This window comes from Podarcis erhardii (genome assembly GCF_964252035.2).
Source record: "Podarcis erhardii genome assembly, chromosome: Z".
NCBI classification, from domain to species: domain Eukaryota; kingdom Metazoa; phylum Chordata; class Lepidosauria; order Squamata; family Lacertidae; genus Podarcis; species Podarcis erhardii.
This window is the reverse complement of record NC_138504.1, coordinates 35,430,442-35,446,004: the sequence shown is the minus strand read 5'-3', so window position 1 is coordinate 35,446,004 and position 15,563 is coordinate 35,430,442. Positions and strand designations below refer to the sequence as shown.

Genomic DNA, 15,563 nt, shown 5'->3' with positions numbered 1-15,563 from the left:
CTGCCACTGCACTGATAAGGTGCTAACTGGAATCTGCCAGTCAGGCAGTCGGGTGGGCTGCCTAGCAGGCTCTTCCTTTTGTCTTCTCTTTGCTTAGCCTTTTTTTAGATCAATCCTTTGGGTGTGGGGAGAGAGAGGAGGAAAGAAACAGGGTGGGGGGGGGGAGAGAACAGCATAGATGAATAAGGCTTCTCGTGCAAGCACTTTTTATTTTGCTTTGATTTTTTTAAAAAATCATGTCTTATCTTGTTTTTTAAGTCAGTGTTGCTTTGTTAAAAAAGAAAAGAAAACGAGAAAAGGAAAGAAGTTTATGCATCAACCTGCTCCAACCCTGAGGCCCTCCAGATGTTTTTGGACTCCAACTCCCATCATCCCTCTCCGCTGCCCGTGCTGCCTGTGGCTGATGGGAGTTGAAGTCCAAAGCAGCTGGAGCACAGAGGGTTGGGTAGGACTAGCGTACATTATTGCCAACAATAAAAATTGTGTGTGTGTGTGGTTTTTTTTATCACCAGGTCAATGTCAGGAATGATTATGCTTCCAGCTGCTTTTTGGACATTTACCAACTGACGTGCCTTGGCAAGTGTTGAAATTTACCAGCAGGCAATGAAAAGGGGGGGGGGTAGCATTTGGGGAATGAACCAGGTTTTGGAAAATGATGGAGGGGCTTGGGGGTTGCCTCTAATGGTAGTCCTAGGACAGCGCTGGCCCCCGGCCTCTTAAGTGAGATGGGCGCACAACCCTAGAGTCGGACACGACTGGCCCGTACGGGCAGGGGTACCTTTACCTTTACTTATTAATTTCAGTGGGTCTGCTCTCAGGAGGCATAGGCTTAGCTAGGAGCCATAATGAATAAATAAAATAATGTATACAACTCAGAGTAGACGCACTGAAATTAATAGGCCTTAGATCAGTGTTTCCCAACCTTGTGCCTCCAGCTGTTTTTGGACTACAATTCCCATCATCCCTGACTAGCAAGACCAGTGGCAAGGGATGATGGGAATTGTAGTCCAAAAACAGCTGGAGGCACAAGGTTGGGAAACACTGCCTTAGATAGTCCTACTCAAAGTAGATGCATTGGCTTGCATCCAACTAAATTCACAGTAAACACATTTTGAAATTAATGGGACCTAAGTCACATTTGTTCATTTCAATGGGTGTATGCTGAGTAGGGCAAACATTGGAGACAACCCAATGTTCTAAACTTGGGAAATACATATGAAGAATACTCAGTGGTTCTGGAGACGAAAAGGAAACATCAGAGAATGCTTGCAGTTGTTGATAATGCTTTGGGCTAATGCCCAAATTCCATTCAACTTTTTCTCACCTACTGATAAATATCAACACTTAACAAAGTAAATGTTAGTAAATGTTCAAAATGCAGCTGGAAGCATAATAATTTCTGACACTGTCCAGAGGACCATACTACTACTACTACTACTACTACCACCACCATTATTATTATTATTATTATTATTATTATTATTATTATTATTATTTCTTAAACCCTGGAGAGCTGCTTTCAGTGAACAAAGGCAATATGAAGCTAGATGGACCAATAGTCTCCCTCAGTATAAGGCATTGCTTCCTGTGTTTCTGTTTAAGTCATTATTCAGAATGATGAGGACTAGGATCTTAATTTCAAGGAATGGCTGTAGCTCAGTGGTAGAGCATCTGCTCTGTATGGAGAAGGTCCCAGGTTCAGGTTCCAGGTAGGGTCAGAAGATATCCTTGCCTGAAACCCTGGCAAGCTGTTGCCAGTCAGTGTGGACCATGCTGAGCTAGGTGGACTAATGGCAGCTCCCTATGTTCCTAAATGCTCTTACGTGTTCAAAGAATGCTTTCTAATGGGAGTCAGCTCATACATTCAGCAGGAAAGTCACTAAGTGGTGACCTCATCGGCCCTATGAAATCATGCCTCAAGGCAGTTATTAGGTAACCCATCAACAAAGCACCAAGTCAAAAGGAGAGGAGACAGGCAAGGGAAGGGCAGACTCTCGAATGAATTGTAGAGTTGGAAGGGATCCAAGGATCATCTAGTCCAGCCCCCTGCAATGCAGGAATGTGTCAGTGGACTTTGATCATGTCTCTTGCTTGCCTGAAGGACACAGAGGGGTGTGTAGAAACAAGTCTACTGTACAAAGATAAAATATGCATTCATTGCTCCGCCCATTATTTCCTCTGGCCCCACCTACCACTAGCATGTTGCCCAGAAGGAGAATGTGGGTCAGGCTAAAAACACTTTCCCACTAATGACTCCAGTAGTGATACCCAGAGCAGGAAGCCAGTCTGACTTAGAAGCTTTTCCATGCGGCCTGTGGATATCACATGACCCACTCCAGCCTATCACAGTGAAGAGTTCTTGCCTTTGGCCACATGGAGGGTGGTGCTAAATTCCTTCCTCACCTCTCCAGGGTCCTGGGTTCCTGCTCTCAAGCCCTAACGCCTGCCTGGGATAGTATTTCCAATCTCCACTAAGCTTTTCAGGAACCCAGGCAAGCAAGATTCTTGGGATCCTGCATTATTAAGATCATAGCTACTGTAGAAATTAGGGTAGCTCAGGTTTAGAGAAATGCAAGCCTTATTTCCAAAGCAGATACAGTACTCCAATCACCATATGGAAAGATAAGAAGCTGCCTTAATCAGACCATTGGGTCCATCTAGCTCAATACCATATACGTACACTGACTCGCAGTAGCTCTCCAGTCCTACCTGGGGATGCCAAGGGTTGAACTTGGGACCTTCTGCATGTAATGCAGGTGCTCTACCACTGAGCTATGGCCCTTCCCTTTGCTCACAGCCCAGGTCTACGTACACTCACTACAGTGGTACCTCAAGTTACAGACACTTCAGGTTACAGACGCTTCAGGTTACAGACTCCGCTAACCCAGAAATAGTACCTCGGGTTAAGAACTTTGCTTCAGGATGAGAACTGAAATCGCATGGTAGTGGCGCAGCGGCAGCGAGAGGCCCCATTAGCTAAAGTGGTACCTCAGGTTAAGAACAGTTTCAGACCTCCAGAACGAATTAAGTTCTTAACCCGAGGTACCACTGTACTAATAATTGTAAAAGTGCAAGAGCCTGGCATCAGACACAGAATTCAGCTTCTTGTAAACCTCAACTTTTTAAAAACAAACAAACGAACACATACACATTCTAGTCCCCTTGACGGCAAATACTACAGTACAGCACTTTTAAGTGAAATCTCAGCACCCAAAGGGGTATCTGAATACAGCGTAAGAAGAGCTGGCTGGATCTGGAGATTTGCTTCAGAGATCGAGACCGTGGGGAGCTCTGAAAAATTAATAAATATAATTTGGACTATAATTTGGTCTTCTTTATTTTAGTTTTTTATTTTAATTGGAGTATTATGATTTGATATATTAATTGGATGTTTTTTATTGGAAAATCAATAAAAATTATTTAAAAGAAGAAGAAGAGCTTGCTGGATCAAGCCAAAGGCCCATCTAGTCCAGAATCCTGTTCTCACAGTGGCCACGCGGTGGTAACCCACAACTAGCTCCTCCTGGTGGCTTCCAACAATGGGGATTTAGAAGCATAGGAATTCCAAGGGGGTTGTGGGAGAGGTGCCGCTGCCTTTGCCCCAACCAACCTCTCTCTGATTATGCCAAAGCGCACAGATTGCATAATATATACCCAGGTTGCGAAATTCCACAGGGCACGGAGCACGCGCGTGCGCGCGCACACACACACACAGTACCACAGTCCTGCTCACTGCTGTCACAGCTATGATTTCCTTTTCCTTTTAGTGTGCTAGCCATCTACCCCTCTTGCTAAATCCCCATGTCCTTTGTTCCAGAAGCCAGTTTTCAATTAATGCCACTCTGCTACGCCTCAATTAACAGTAAAGGCAACTTTCTGTGAGCGGGAGAGATAAGGGGGAACCGTGTATAGATTGGATTGATGCAAAGTCTGGGTAGCAGAAAGGCCTTCTCAAAATGAAACACATCGTCATCTTTTGTTTGCCAGGTCTTGGCAAAAAGCCATCTGTCTAGTCTCCACAGAGGCAAGGTTAACACCACCCTGGATGAAATATTAGACTCTTAGCTTGGCCAAAGAATCGGTCCCTACTGCCTGTCCCAAACTGCTGTTTATTTAGGAATCCTGACCCAACGTCACTTGTATTATTATTTACTTATTGAATTATATCCCACTTTTTTTCTCCAAGGAACTCAAGATGGCATATATATTTTCCCCCTCATTTAATCAGCACAGCAACCCTGTGAGGTAGGTTAGGCTGAGAGGCAGTGAATATCCCCCAAGATCACACCCTGTGAGTTTCCTGGCCAAGTGGGGATTTGAACCCTGGTCCTAGTTCTTGTTCAATCCCCACAACTACCCTGTGAGGTAGGTTAGACTGAGAGGCCATGACCCAACCAAGGCTTCACGACACTGGCTCTATTCCCAATTGATCCAAGAGCTCAGGCGGAGTGCAATGAAATTGAAAACTGCCCCCCCCCCACACACATCAAAACTTCCAAAATCTTTATTACAGTACAGTGGTACCTTGGGTTAAGAACTCGTTCTGGAGGTCCATTCTTAACCTGAAACTGTTCTTAACCTGAAGCACCACTTTAGTTAATGGGGCCTCCTGCTGCCGCTGGAGCGTGATTTCTGTTCTCATCCTGAAGCAAAGTTCTTAACCTGAGGTACTATTTCTGGGTTAGCAGAGTCTGTAACCTGAAACGTCTGTAACCTGAAGTGTTTGTAACCTGAGGTACCACTGTAATACTCTTATTAAGTCAATTGAAATGGCAAAAGCCCGTGTGGTATAGGGGTTTGAATGTCAGATTAAAAATCCCCACTCTGACAGGAACCTCACTGGGCAACCTTGGGCCAATCTCTGCTGCTCAGCCTAATCTACCTCACAGGGGTGTCGCAAGGATGAAACAGGGCAGGGTAAGAACCTTGTATGTCAAACTGAGGTCCTTTGAGGGAAGGTGGAATACAAACACAATAATAAATAAATAAAATAAAATGCAAACGAAACCTTGCTTCCCCGTCTCTGTGGGAGTAACTGCAGGGTTTTTATATTTCAGAACACTGGAAGGGGGTGACCACACTGTTGTGTGATCCTTCCCCTTGCCCCCAGCCTTAGGTGCAACCTGAAACTACAGGAATTTTTCCGGGGCGATGGGGGAGTGGGCTGGTAGATAGATAAAACTTTATTTGCATTAGCCAATAGCCATAGCAACAGTAAAACATTACAGTATATGCAGAAAAGGAAATTTGATATAAGAGCACAATTTAAAGTCCTGAATCAGCCGTCAGTTAGCAGCCCTTATTCTGATTGCCCCTGCTATGAACCTAGCAACCTTTGCTGTTATCTGCTCATTTTGATCTGTTAGAAGAAAGGACATCTTGGCAGTGGTTGAGCGCCCTGGGATGGTTAGTACGAGTGGGGTGATGATCTCGTTCCTTAGGTATTTGTAGAGAGTACAAGACAGGAGGGCGTGGGGGAGTGGGCTGGTTTTTCTCCTCCCCTTTTTGCTTCATGTCTCAATTTCATAGAATCATAGAGCTGTAGAGTTGGAAGGGATTCCAGAGTCATCTAATCCAACCCCCTGCAAAGCAGGAATCACAGCTAGAGAATCCCTAGTCAACCAACCTTTGTATAAAAACGTCCAATGAAAGAGTCCATCACTTTCTGAGGTCGTTCATCCCAATGCAGAAAAGCTCTCATTGTCAAAAAGTTCTTCCTAGCGTTTAGTTGGAATCTCCTTTCTTGTCACTTGTATCTGTTTCAGGTTAATTTACAGTTTACCTTAGAATTAATTATTGGTATCCAATATAAGTCCTACTCAGACAATACTCACTGAAGCTACTGGTTCATTAATGCCAGCGAGTCTACTCTGAGCAGAATTTGGCTGGATGCAATTCAAAAAAATCTTACAGAGACACAATGGGCAGACTCCATCCTCAGTTGTAGACCTCCAAACTTAGTTGTGGAGGCTCCCAGAAGCCCGCTGAATTATTTTGGTTCCTTTCTCCCAGCAACCAAGCACAACCTCAAAAATGAAATCTGAGAACTCCTAAAGTTTCAAACTGAAGTTTTAAACCAATGGCTTGTTTGTTTACAATTAAGCAGTATAAAATTTTAGGAAATAAATAAACAATGCATAATTTAAATCATGGATATTTCAATTTATTTTAATTGCAGTCTTATATTTTAATTGTATTCTTAAACCGCAAATATCACACTCTTTCTTTTTTTGAAGCAACAGTGACAAGATTCTCCCCTAACCTCTGCCAACTAATTTGGACTACTGCAACACACTCTGTGTGGGGCTTCCCTTGCGCTTTTTCAGCAAGCTTCAGTTAGTGCAGAATGCTACAGCCTGGTTGCTGACAGGAGTGAGACCCTGTCATCATCTAACACCTGTGTTCAGAGATCTGCAATGGCTGCCAATTTGCTCCCAGGCCAAGTTCAAGGTGTTGTTGTTGTTGTTGTTGTTGTTATATAAATCCCTTAACAACTTGGGACTGGTCTACCTACGAGATTGCCTTATCCTATAAATGTCCACTCAACCATTTTGATCTGTGCAACTGCACAATTACAGATTTCACATAAAACCCATTTCATACAGTATTTGTAAGAACTTGATCTTTAGTGTTGCGGCACCTGCACTTTGAAACGCCCTGCCTATTGATATCAGGCAGGCGCCTTCACTCAACTCAATTTGGCACCTGCTAAAAGCATTTTTGGTTAGACAAGCCTACCCTGATGTTTAGAAACCTGAGGCGAGTTTTAATCTGTTTTAGTGAATTGTTATTTTAACTTTTTGAAAGTCTTAAATTATTCTTATTAATCTTTCTTATGGACAATTTTATTGTTTTATATTTTCTGTACATTGCTTTGAGGGTTTTCTTTAAAACCAAGCAATGTATATATTTCATGAATATATAAAATGATAATGAATAATTTCTAGCGATGTGAGCCTGACAGTGACATAAACAAAATAAAAACTGCTAGAGAGGACTGCCTGGGTGTGTTTTTTTAATCTACAGATTGGGGACTGATTTTTTTCTAAGAGGGAATTGAAGTAGCAATGAGATCAGTTAGAAAACATAGCTGAATGTTTTGTTTTCAAGAACCGAGCTGATCAAATCAGATTTTCAGGTGGGCCCTGGATGAAATTAAACTTTGATTAGGGCAAACTCAAGGACTAGAGGTCCAAATCATTTCATGATTTCACTACTGCATTGCTAATTTGATGCTTGATGCACAAAAGGGGGAGTGTTATGTGAGAAAAAGACTGCATCTTTTGGGGCTTCTTATCATTTAGGAGAGAGGAGCTGTTGCAGACCTCAGAACACACCAAGGTGGCTGTGGAAGGTGCAGTGGTGGTGATAGCTGACTCCCTACTGAGGGGCACAGAGGCAGTGCTGTGCAGAGGTAACAGCATGTTGTCTTTCGTTGCAAAGGTTCACAATGTGACAGAGAAGTTGCCAAGCCTTAAAAAGCCCACTGACCACAACCCCTTCCTTCTGGTTCATGTGGGTACAAACAATACTGCCACACACAACCTTCAACGTACTGTATAGCAAAGGGACTATGAGAAGGCCTTGGGACACAGGTGGTCTTTTCATCACCCCTTCCCATTGAAGGTTGTGGCCCAGGAAGAGAGAGGGAAATGCCGAAAGCAAACCACTGTGCAGGTGGTGTAGTCAGGAAATGTTTGGCTATACTGGCCACGATGGTCATGCACTGCCTCCACAGTCAGAGGCAGTAATGCATCTGGATACCAATTGCTGGAAACAGCAAGTGGGGAGGAGTGCTGTTGAACTCAGGTCATAAGGAGCCTGCTGGATCATGTCAAAGGCCCATCTAGTGCAGCATCCTGTTCTCACAGTGGTCAAGCAAATGCCTGTGGGAAACCAGCAAGCAGGATTCAAGCACAAGAGCACTCTCCCCTCCTGGAGTCTCCAGCAACAGACATTCAGAAGCATGACAGTTGCTGGCAGAGCATAGCCAATGTGGCTAATAGCCACTGATAGCTCTCTCCTCCATGAATTTGGCCAGTCCATATAAGTTAGTGGCCATCACTGGCCCCTGTGGGAGCAAGATCCATTGTTCCACTCTACGCTGCCTGACGAAATACAACCATAATGTACAAGAATAAAAACATACAGGATAACATAAACCCATTTGTGTTACTTGGAACCTTGTGGTGTTAATTTATTATGCTTGGTTTTGGTATGGAAATTTGTTCCTATATGTTTGGTTCTAGGTATCCTACTTTTATTTTATTTTATTTGGAATCTGTTATTCTACTTCAATAGGTTTTTATTATAAATATACATTAAACATAAAAACGTTTCTGTTTTGCTACACCCCTGCCAATTCCATAGCCAGCAGGTTATATAAAGGCATGCTTCTCACCTGCTACATCTGGGCTGCTCTGACACAGAGCTTCTCCTCAAATTATTAGCACCCAGCAAAGAGTCCAAAAGGCATCTCTGGAAAGAGACACAAAGGCGATTCTGCAACTTTGCAAAGGCAGCAGCGGTTCCTATTGTTACCAAGAAGCGGGTGTGTGTGGCGGCTCTCTACTGTAGGAGTGAAGAGCCTTTTAACTTTTTTCTGCCAAGGACTGCACCCAGCTACAAATAGCCAATCCATTTATTTTTTGCTGCCAAATTGAAAGTTACCTGCCACTCTGAATGAAAATTAGTATGGCAACTGAGGGCCAAATGAAGGCATCTCAAGGGCAGGAAGTAGGGTTGCCATGAATTTGGTGTCAGGGAAGTGTGTGTACCCCTCCCCAATCCCCAATCCCCAACCTGTCCTTTATTTTGTCCGACCTGTCCTGTATTTTGCCCGACCAAAGTGGCAAGCCTACCCGGAGGTCTAATTAAAATTTAGTGAGACAACTGAGGGACAAATGAAGCCAACACAAAAGAGGGTGACTCTTCACTCGGTGGCCCAGTTCAACTGAGTATGGCAAGTGAAGGCCAAACAAAGGTATCCAAAGGGAGGGTCGATCTCAGCTCAAAAAGGCCAATTACAAATTAGCATGGCAACTAAAGGCCAAGCAAGGGTATCTCCTTTGAGATGCCCTTGCTTGGCCTTTAGTTGCCATGCTAATGGCTCAGAGAACTAGTTTAAAATTTACTATGCCTTGGCTCAGAGGACTAGTTTAAAATTTATGATGGCAACTGAGAGCCAAACAAAGGTAGTCGAGGGGAGGGTAGATATTAGCTTGGAGGCCTGATTCGAAAATAGCATGGCAACTGAGAGCCAAACAAAGATAGGGCAGGTGAATCTCAGCTCAGTCTAGCAATCATTCATCCCCTTAAGAAAGATAACAGTCATCTCTTCATGCAACACAATCACATTCCCGTAAATTGCAAGACAGTGTTGGTTTCTTCAAAAAGGGGAGAGGATTGGTTCATATTACCCATACAGAGTGATTCCTTTCCTAAGGAAAAGAGGCCTCACAATCAATCATCCAGGGACATATTCCCTTCAGCAGCCATTTGAAAAATACATAATCTGCTATTAGCCAGTCTTCTGAAAACAAGCTCATTAAAGCATCAGTGCTTAAAAACAGAGCACCCGTATTTGTCAACATGTCTCCGGAGTAGGGAATGGATTTAAATAGGCTGAGGCAGGGAAAGCGAGAGAGAGAAAGAGAGAGACGGGTAATCAGAGGTAGAGCACATGTTCTGCATGCAGAAGGCCTGAAGTCCCAACCCCATTGGCATCTCCAGGCAGAGTTAGGAAACTCTGGAGAGATGCTGCCAGTCAATGTGGGCAATACCAAGCTAGATGGGCTAATGGTCTGATTCAGAAAAGGACAGCTTCCTGTGTTCTGATTTAAACCAGCCTTTCAATCAGAATCTTACTTTAAGGGTAGCCCAGCAGTAAAGTATCTGCTTTATCCTACAGAAGGTCCCAGGTTCGATCTCGCCTGAAACCCAAGAGAGGAAGCTGCCTGCCAGATGGACCAACAGACTGATTCAGGATATGTTTTTGTTTAAATAAGCCCCATATTCAGAGCCATGAAGACTAAGATATTAATTTTACAGAAGTGTTGTAGGTGAGTGATAGAGTATCTGCTTTGCATAAAGGTAAAGGTAAAGGGACCCCTGACCGTTAGGTCTAGTCGTGACCTACTCTGGGGTTGTGGCGCTCATCTCACTTTACTGGCTGAGGGAGCTGGCATACAGCTTCCGCGTCATGTGGCCAGCATGATTAAGCCGCTTTTGACGAACCAGAGCAGCGCACGGAAACGCCCTTTACCTTCCCGCTGGAGTGGTACCTATTTATCTACTTGCACCTTGATGTACTTTCAAACTGCTAGGTTGGCAGGAGCAGGGACCAAGCAACGGGAGCTCACCCCGTCGCAGGGATTCAAACCACTGACCTTCCGATCGGTAAGCTAGGCTCTGTGGTTTAGACCACAGCGCCACCCGCTTCCCTCTCCCAGTTCTTAGGGCTGCCAATATATATGTGCTTGAAAACACAAGGGCAATGTGGGGAAAGATGACTACTAGCCACAATAGCTATGCTCTACCTTCACAGTCAGAGGCATTAATGCTTCTCAATACTTATTGCTGGGAACCAGGAGGGGAGAGAACTCTTGTGCTTGAATCCTGCTTGTGAGCTTCCCACTGGGGCATCTGGTGGGCCACTGTGAGAAGAGGATGCTGGGCTGGATCAAGCAGGGCTTTTTTCTTATTTTATTTTTTGCATTCACACCCCATCTTCCTTCCAAGGAGTTTGATGTGGCATAGATGGCTATACCCGCTCCCCATTTCATCCTCACAACAAATCTGTGAAGTAGGTCAGGTTGAGAGGCGATGACTGTGACCCAAGGTCACACAATGAACTTCATGGCCAAGAGGGAGGATTTGAACCCTGGTCTCCCAGGTCATAATCAGACACGGTAACCATTACACCACACTGCCACTCCCCCCTGCAGACTTGGTCTGGGGTAAAAAAAAAAGTCTATCCACCCTTGGAGACCCATCCTATTCTGCTTTTGCCACATACAGAGGCAGAGGTGGCTGAGAATCAGGAATAAAACTTCTCACCCTCTGCACATTTGCAGAATCACGCCGTGTCGTTTTCTACACAGGTCACAGAATTTTAGGTTTCCTCTGGTGCAATGTTTCATTTTGGTTTTGCCAGAACCAGGCAGGCAGAGACAAGGTCCTGACCTGCCTGCTGCCCACAGTGCATCAACTGACTTGATACCAAAAGAGAGAGAAGATGCAAACTGATTTGGTTCTATTTTAAAACCTGCCCTGCCTCCGAGATCATGTGGCCAGAGCATGAAAGTCACCAGAAACAGCACAAGTCAAGGCTGATTTGCTCCCCCTTCCTAATTACAGGATTTGGTTCATTCGTAATGCCAGGAAGCAAAACTGGCAGCATCAAGCGATTTGAAGCCTAGATGCTCAAGGGATGGACAGCACAACATAAATAGTACAGAATTGCAAAGAGACCCAAAGCGTCATCTAGTCCAACCCCTGGAATCACAACATGAATGTGTCAATTATTATTATCACTGTCACCACAAATTAAATGCCTTGTTATTGCCTTTATTAATATTATGCCTTAAAGTGGAAAAACTAACTCAGAATTGTCTACACTGACTGGCAGCAGCTCTTTGGGGTTTCAGGTAAGGGACATTCCAAGTCCTACCTGGAGATGCCAATAATTGAACATGGGACAAGATTCTAGATCTCATGCTTCTGAATAAAGGGCTGATTTAAATAGGAGCATAGGAAGCTGCCTTATATGGAGTCGGACGCTTGGTTCATCTGTTTCAGTGCTATCCACACCTACTGCGGTGGCTCTCAATGTGTCAGGCTGAAGCCTTTCTGCAGCCCTACTTGGAGATGCTGGGGGTTGAACTCAGGACCTCCTGCATGCAAAGCAGATGCTCTACCACTGAGTGAAATGCCCTTGTCCAGAGATCCACCAGGTGCCAACTTTGCATTCTCCCCAGCACCAGGTTAAAACCTGGTTATTTATTCTAGCTTCCAAAGTCATGGTTAATCTCACTGTTGCATTTTTAAATGACCATTGCTTGGCTTTTAAAACTACTTCTGCTTTTTATCCACTCCTGACATTGCAGGTGGATGCATGTATTGTTTTAATTGTTAGGTGCCCCCCACTCTGAAACATTTGGAGAGGGGACGGGCTACAACAAGCATTTAAATAAATAAAGCATTGAAAATAAAATATTGCAGATGCACCGGTTCAGATTCCAAGTCACTATACGAACTACAGCAGGCTCTGGGATGAAGCCTCCGGTCTCAAATTTCTACGGCTCTTGTTACCTCTCTCTCCTTTCGCATGATAACTGCAATGTAATCGGGAAGCATGCCAGATATTTATTATTTTTTTTCCTGAGTAGCAACACCACACAACCCCAAAAGCAACATAAAGATATTTGAAACCCGGCAGGGGCTGCACTGAGCTTCCTATTCACATACACACAAACACTCATCCTGCTCATTAAGTGACTGTTGGCAACATACGGCCACACACCTTCTGTTCACCATATTGCAAGCTGCTAGTGCGAAAATGCGCATGTATAGATTTGTCACCTCTGGGGCGCGGCAAGGCTAAGAGAGAAACAGAGAAGGAGAGAGAAAATTTTGATGCTTGAAAACAATAAAAGCCCCTCCAAAGCAGCTACTTCAGTAGTCCAAAGCTAAAGATGGAGAAACTGGAGGTGGGTCCAAGTCTACTGAGGAATGCAACACTGTTTTACTGGGAAGCCTGGCATTCTTTCAAGTTCCTAGTCCTCATTGTGAAATAAATTTATTTATTTAAGCCATGAAGCTCACTGGCTGACCTTGGGCCAGTTACTGAGTTGATCAGACAGCTGATGGTCTCTTCCAACTTACATCTTCCACTAAGTCAAACCTAGGAGTTAAACAGCTCTTGTTTCTCCCTTGAGATGCAGTGGCAGAGCTTTGTGCTCCAGCATCGGGCAGGCAGAGAGCAGGAGGGGGCGGGGCTCACATCCTGTGGGCGTGGTGCACTGCCCACAGGGGCATGGCACACGTCCTGGGGGTGTGGCGCCCAGCGCAGGCAGGGGGGCAGCCACGATGACACCCCACCGGGATCACGCTGCCGGGGGTGGTGCGCTCCCCCCCCCCCACTCCTCTTCCTCTGCCAGTGTTGAGATGTTACCTTTAAACCTTTGGCAAGAAAGGAAGATAACAGTTTTAATCCAGGCACCTATTAATTCCAGAATGGCATTCTCCATTACAGGTGCGATGATCATACCCTGCCAAAACAGATAAGGGGCTCTGTGCTGGTCATTGACCATAAAAATAAAGATTTGATTTAATAAGGTCATAAGCACTGGATGTTCAACAGAATGGAATTCAAGCGGGAGCTCTGTAGATACTGAACACACAGCTCCTGGTGGAAACAAGCTGTGCATCTGAGCCACGGGGAACCATCAGCAGTGACTCCCCCACTGACTGGGCACAGATATGAGGGATCAGGCAGTCCTTAATGTATCCCAGACCCAAGTAGTTAAGGGTCTTGTAAATTAAGGTTTCATATATCTCTTAAAACTTAGGAAGGGAATGATATACAGCAGGATATTATAGTGAACCAGTGTGGTCTTGTGGTTGGTGTCTCAGACTAGAACCTGGGAGTCTGGGGTCCAAATATTCATGCGACTATGACTATTGATAGTTGGAGTTTATGCACCAAATGAGGGGAAATCGGAATTTTACAAGAAACTGCATGAGACGTTGTTGGACTTTATGGATCATAATATTATTTTGATGGGAGATATGAACGGCGTAGTGTCGACAAATATGGACAAATCTGAAAGACAGGTAGTTACAAAAGATGGAAGACTACCGAAGACTTTTTTTGAAATGACAGACAATATGGACTTAATTGACACTTGGAGAACCAAGAATCCCCTAGGTAGAGAGGGAACTTTCTTCTCTGAAGCTAAAATGACTTGGACAAGAATTGACCAAATCTGGATTACCAGAGGAATGGCTCCTAAGATTCGAAAAGTGGAAATCTGCCCTAAAACTTGCTCCGACCATAATCCCGTGAAAATGGAAATGAAACTAATACCGACGGGCTCCTTTAGATGAACGACACCCTGTTTAGAGACCCAGAAATTACCAAGAAGGCCCAAAAAATTATGAAAGACTATTTTGAAATAAATTTGAAGACCACAGTGGAAAAAAGAGTAATCTGGGACGCAAGTAAAGCTGTAATGAGAGGTTTTTTGATTCAACAAAATGCAATAAAAAGGAAAATCCAAGAGGAGAAAAAAGAAAAGATTTTGGAGAAAATTAGAGAAGGAGAGAAGAAGCTCAGGACTAAACCAAAGTCACAGGAGATTTTGAGAGAAATTAAGTTACATCAAGTACAATACATGAAAATGGTAAATCAAGATATAGAATGGAAGATTAAACAGATGAGACAAAAAACCTTCGAATCAGCTAATAAATGTGGAAAGTTGCTAGCATGGCAGTTGAAGAAAAGACAAAAATTAAACACAGTTACAAATCTTGAAGTGGGTGGCAAGAACATACAAAATCCACAGGAAATTAAAAATTGCTTCCAGAGATACTTCAAACAATTGTATGCACAAGGGCCACAGAATGAGACTAAAATCGATCAATTTTTGGAAACCAATGGATTACAAAAAATCTCTCAAGAGAATAAATTATTATTGAACTCTAGAATTTCTGAACAAGAAGTGGAGGGTGCCATTCAGAATATGCAACTGGGCAAGTCTCCAGGGCCGGATGGGTTAACCTCCAAATACTACAGAGCTATGAAAGACTATTTAATTCAACCGTTAAAGGAGGTTTGTAATGAAATTATGGAGGGGGGGGGAGCGCCGGAGTCGTGGAGAGAAGCCTACACCACGCTTATACCGAAAAATGAGTCTGAAAAGACACAACTTAAGAACTACCGCCCCATATCCCTGCTCAATGTGGATTATAAAATTTTTGCTAACATTCTGGCTAAAAGATTGAAAAAAGTATTAGCTGAAATGATACACAAAGACCAAGCTGGCTTTCTCCCTGGCAGACATCTATCAAATAATAAGAGGAATATAATTGATATTCTGGAAAAGCTACAAGTTAATATTAACTCAAAAGCTGTTTTGATATTTATTGATGCAGAGAAAGCCTTTGACAATATATCTTGGAGTTTTATGAAGAAGAATCTTCAGGGGATGGGGGTTGGAGAAAAATTTGAAAATGGTATAGGTGCGATTTATTCAGAACAAAAGGCTAAATTAATAGTTAATAACGCAGTTACAGAAGAGGTTAAAATTGAAAAAGGGACACGACAAGGCTGCCCAATTTCCCCATTGCTTTTTATCTCGGTCCTGGAGGTTTTGCTGGACATGATTAGAAGGGAGCAACAGATTCAGGGTATTCAGGTTGGTGACAAACAATATAAACTTAAAGCTTTTGCAGATGACCTAGTTTTGACATTGCAGGAGCCAGTTTCCAGTACTAAAAGGGCCTTGGAACTAATCCAGGATTTTGGTCAGGTGGCTGGCTTTAAACTGAATAAGTTAAAA

At 43.7% G+C, this 15,563-nt stretch overlaps 1 protein-coding gene across 1 annotated transcript in view; it reads right to left on the bottom strand.

The window, feature by feature from the left end:
* The window catches only part of NCS1 (neuronal calcium sensor 1), a 60,790-nt gene that overhangs the window by 41,839 nt on the left and 3,388 nt on the right, over window positions 1-15,563 (bottom strand). The gene's annotated exons all lie outside the window — the stretch shown is intronic.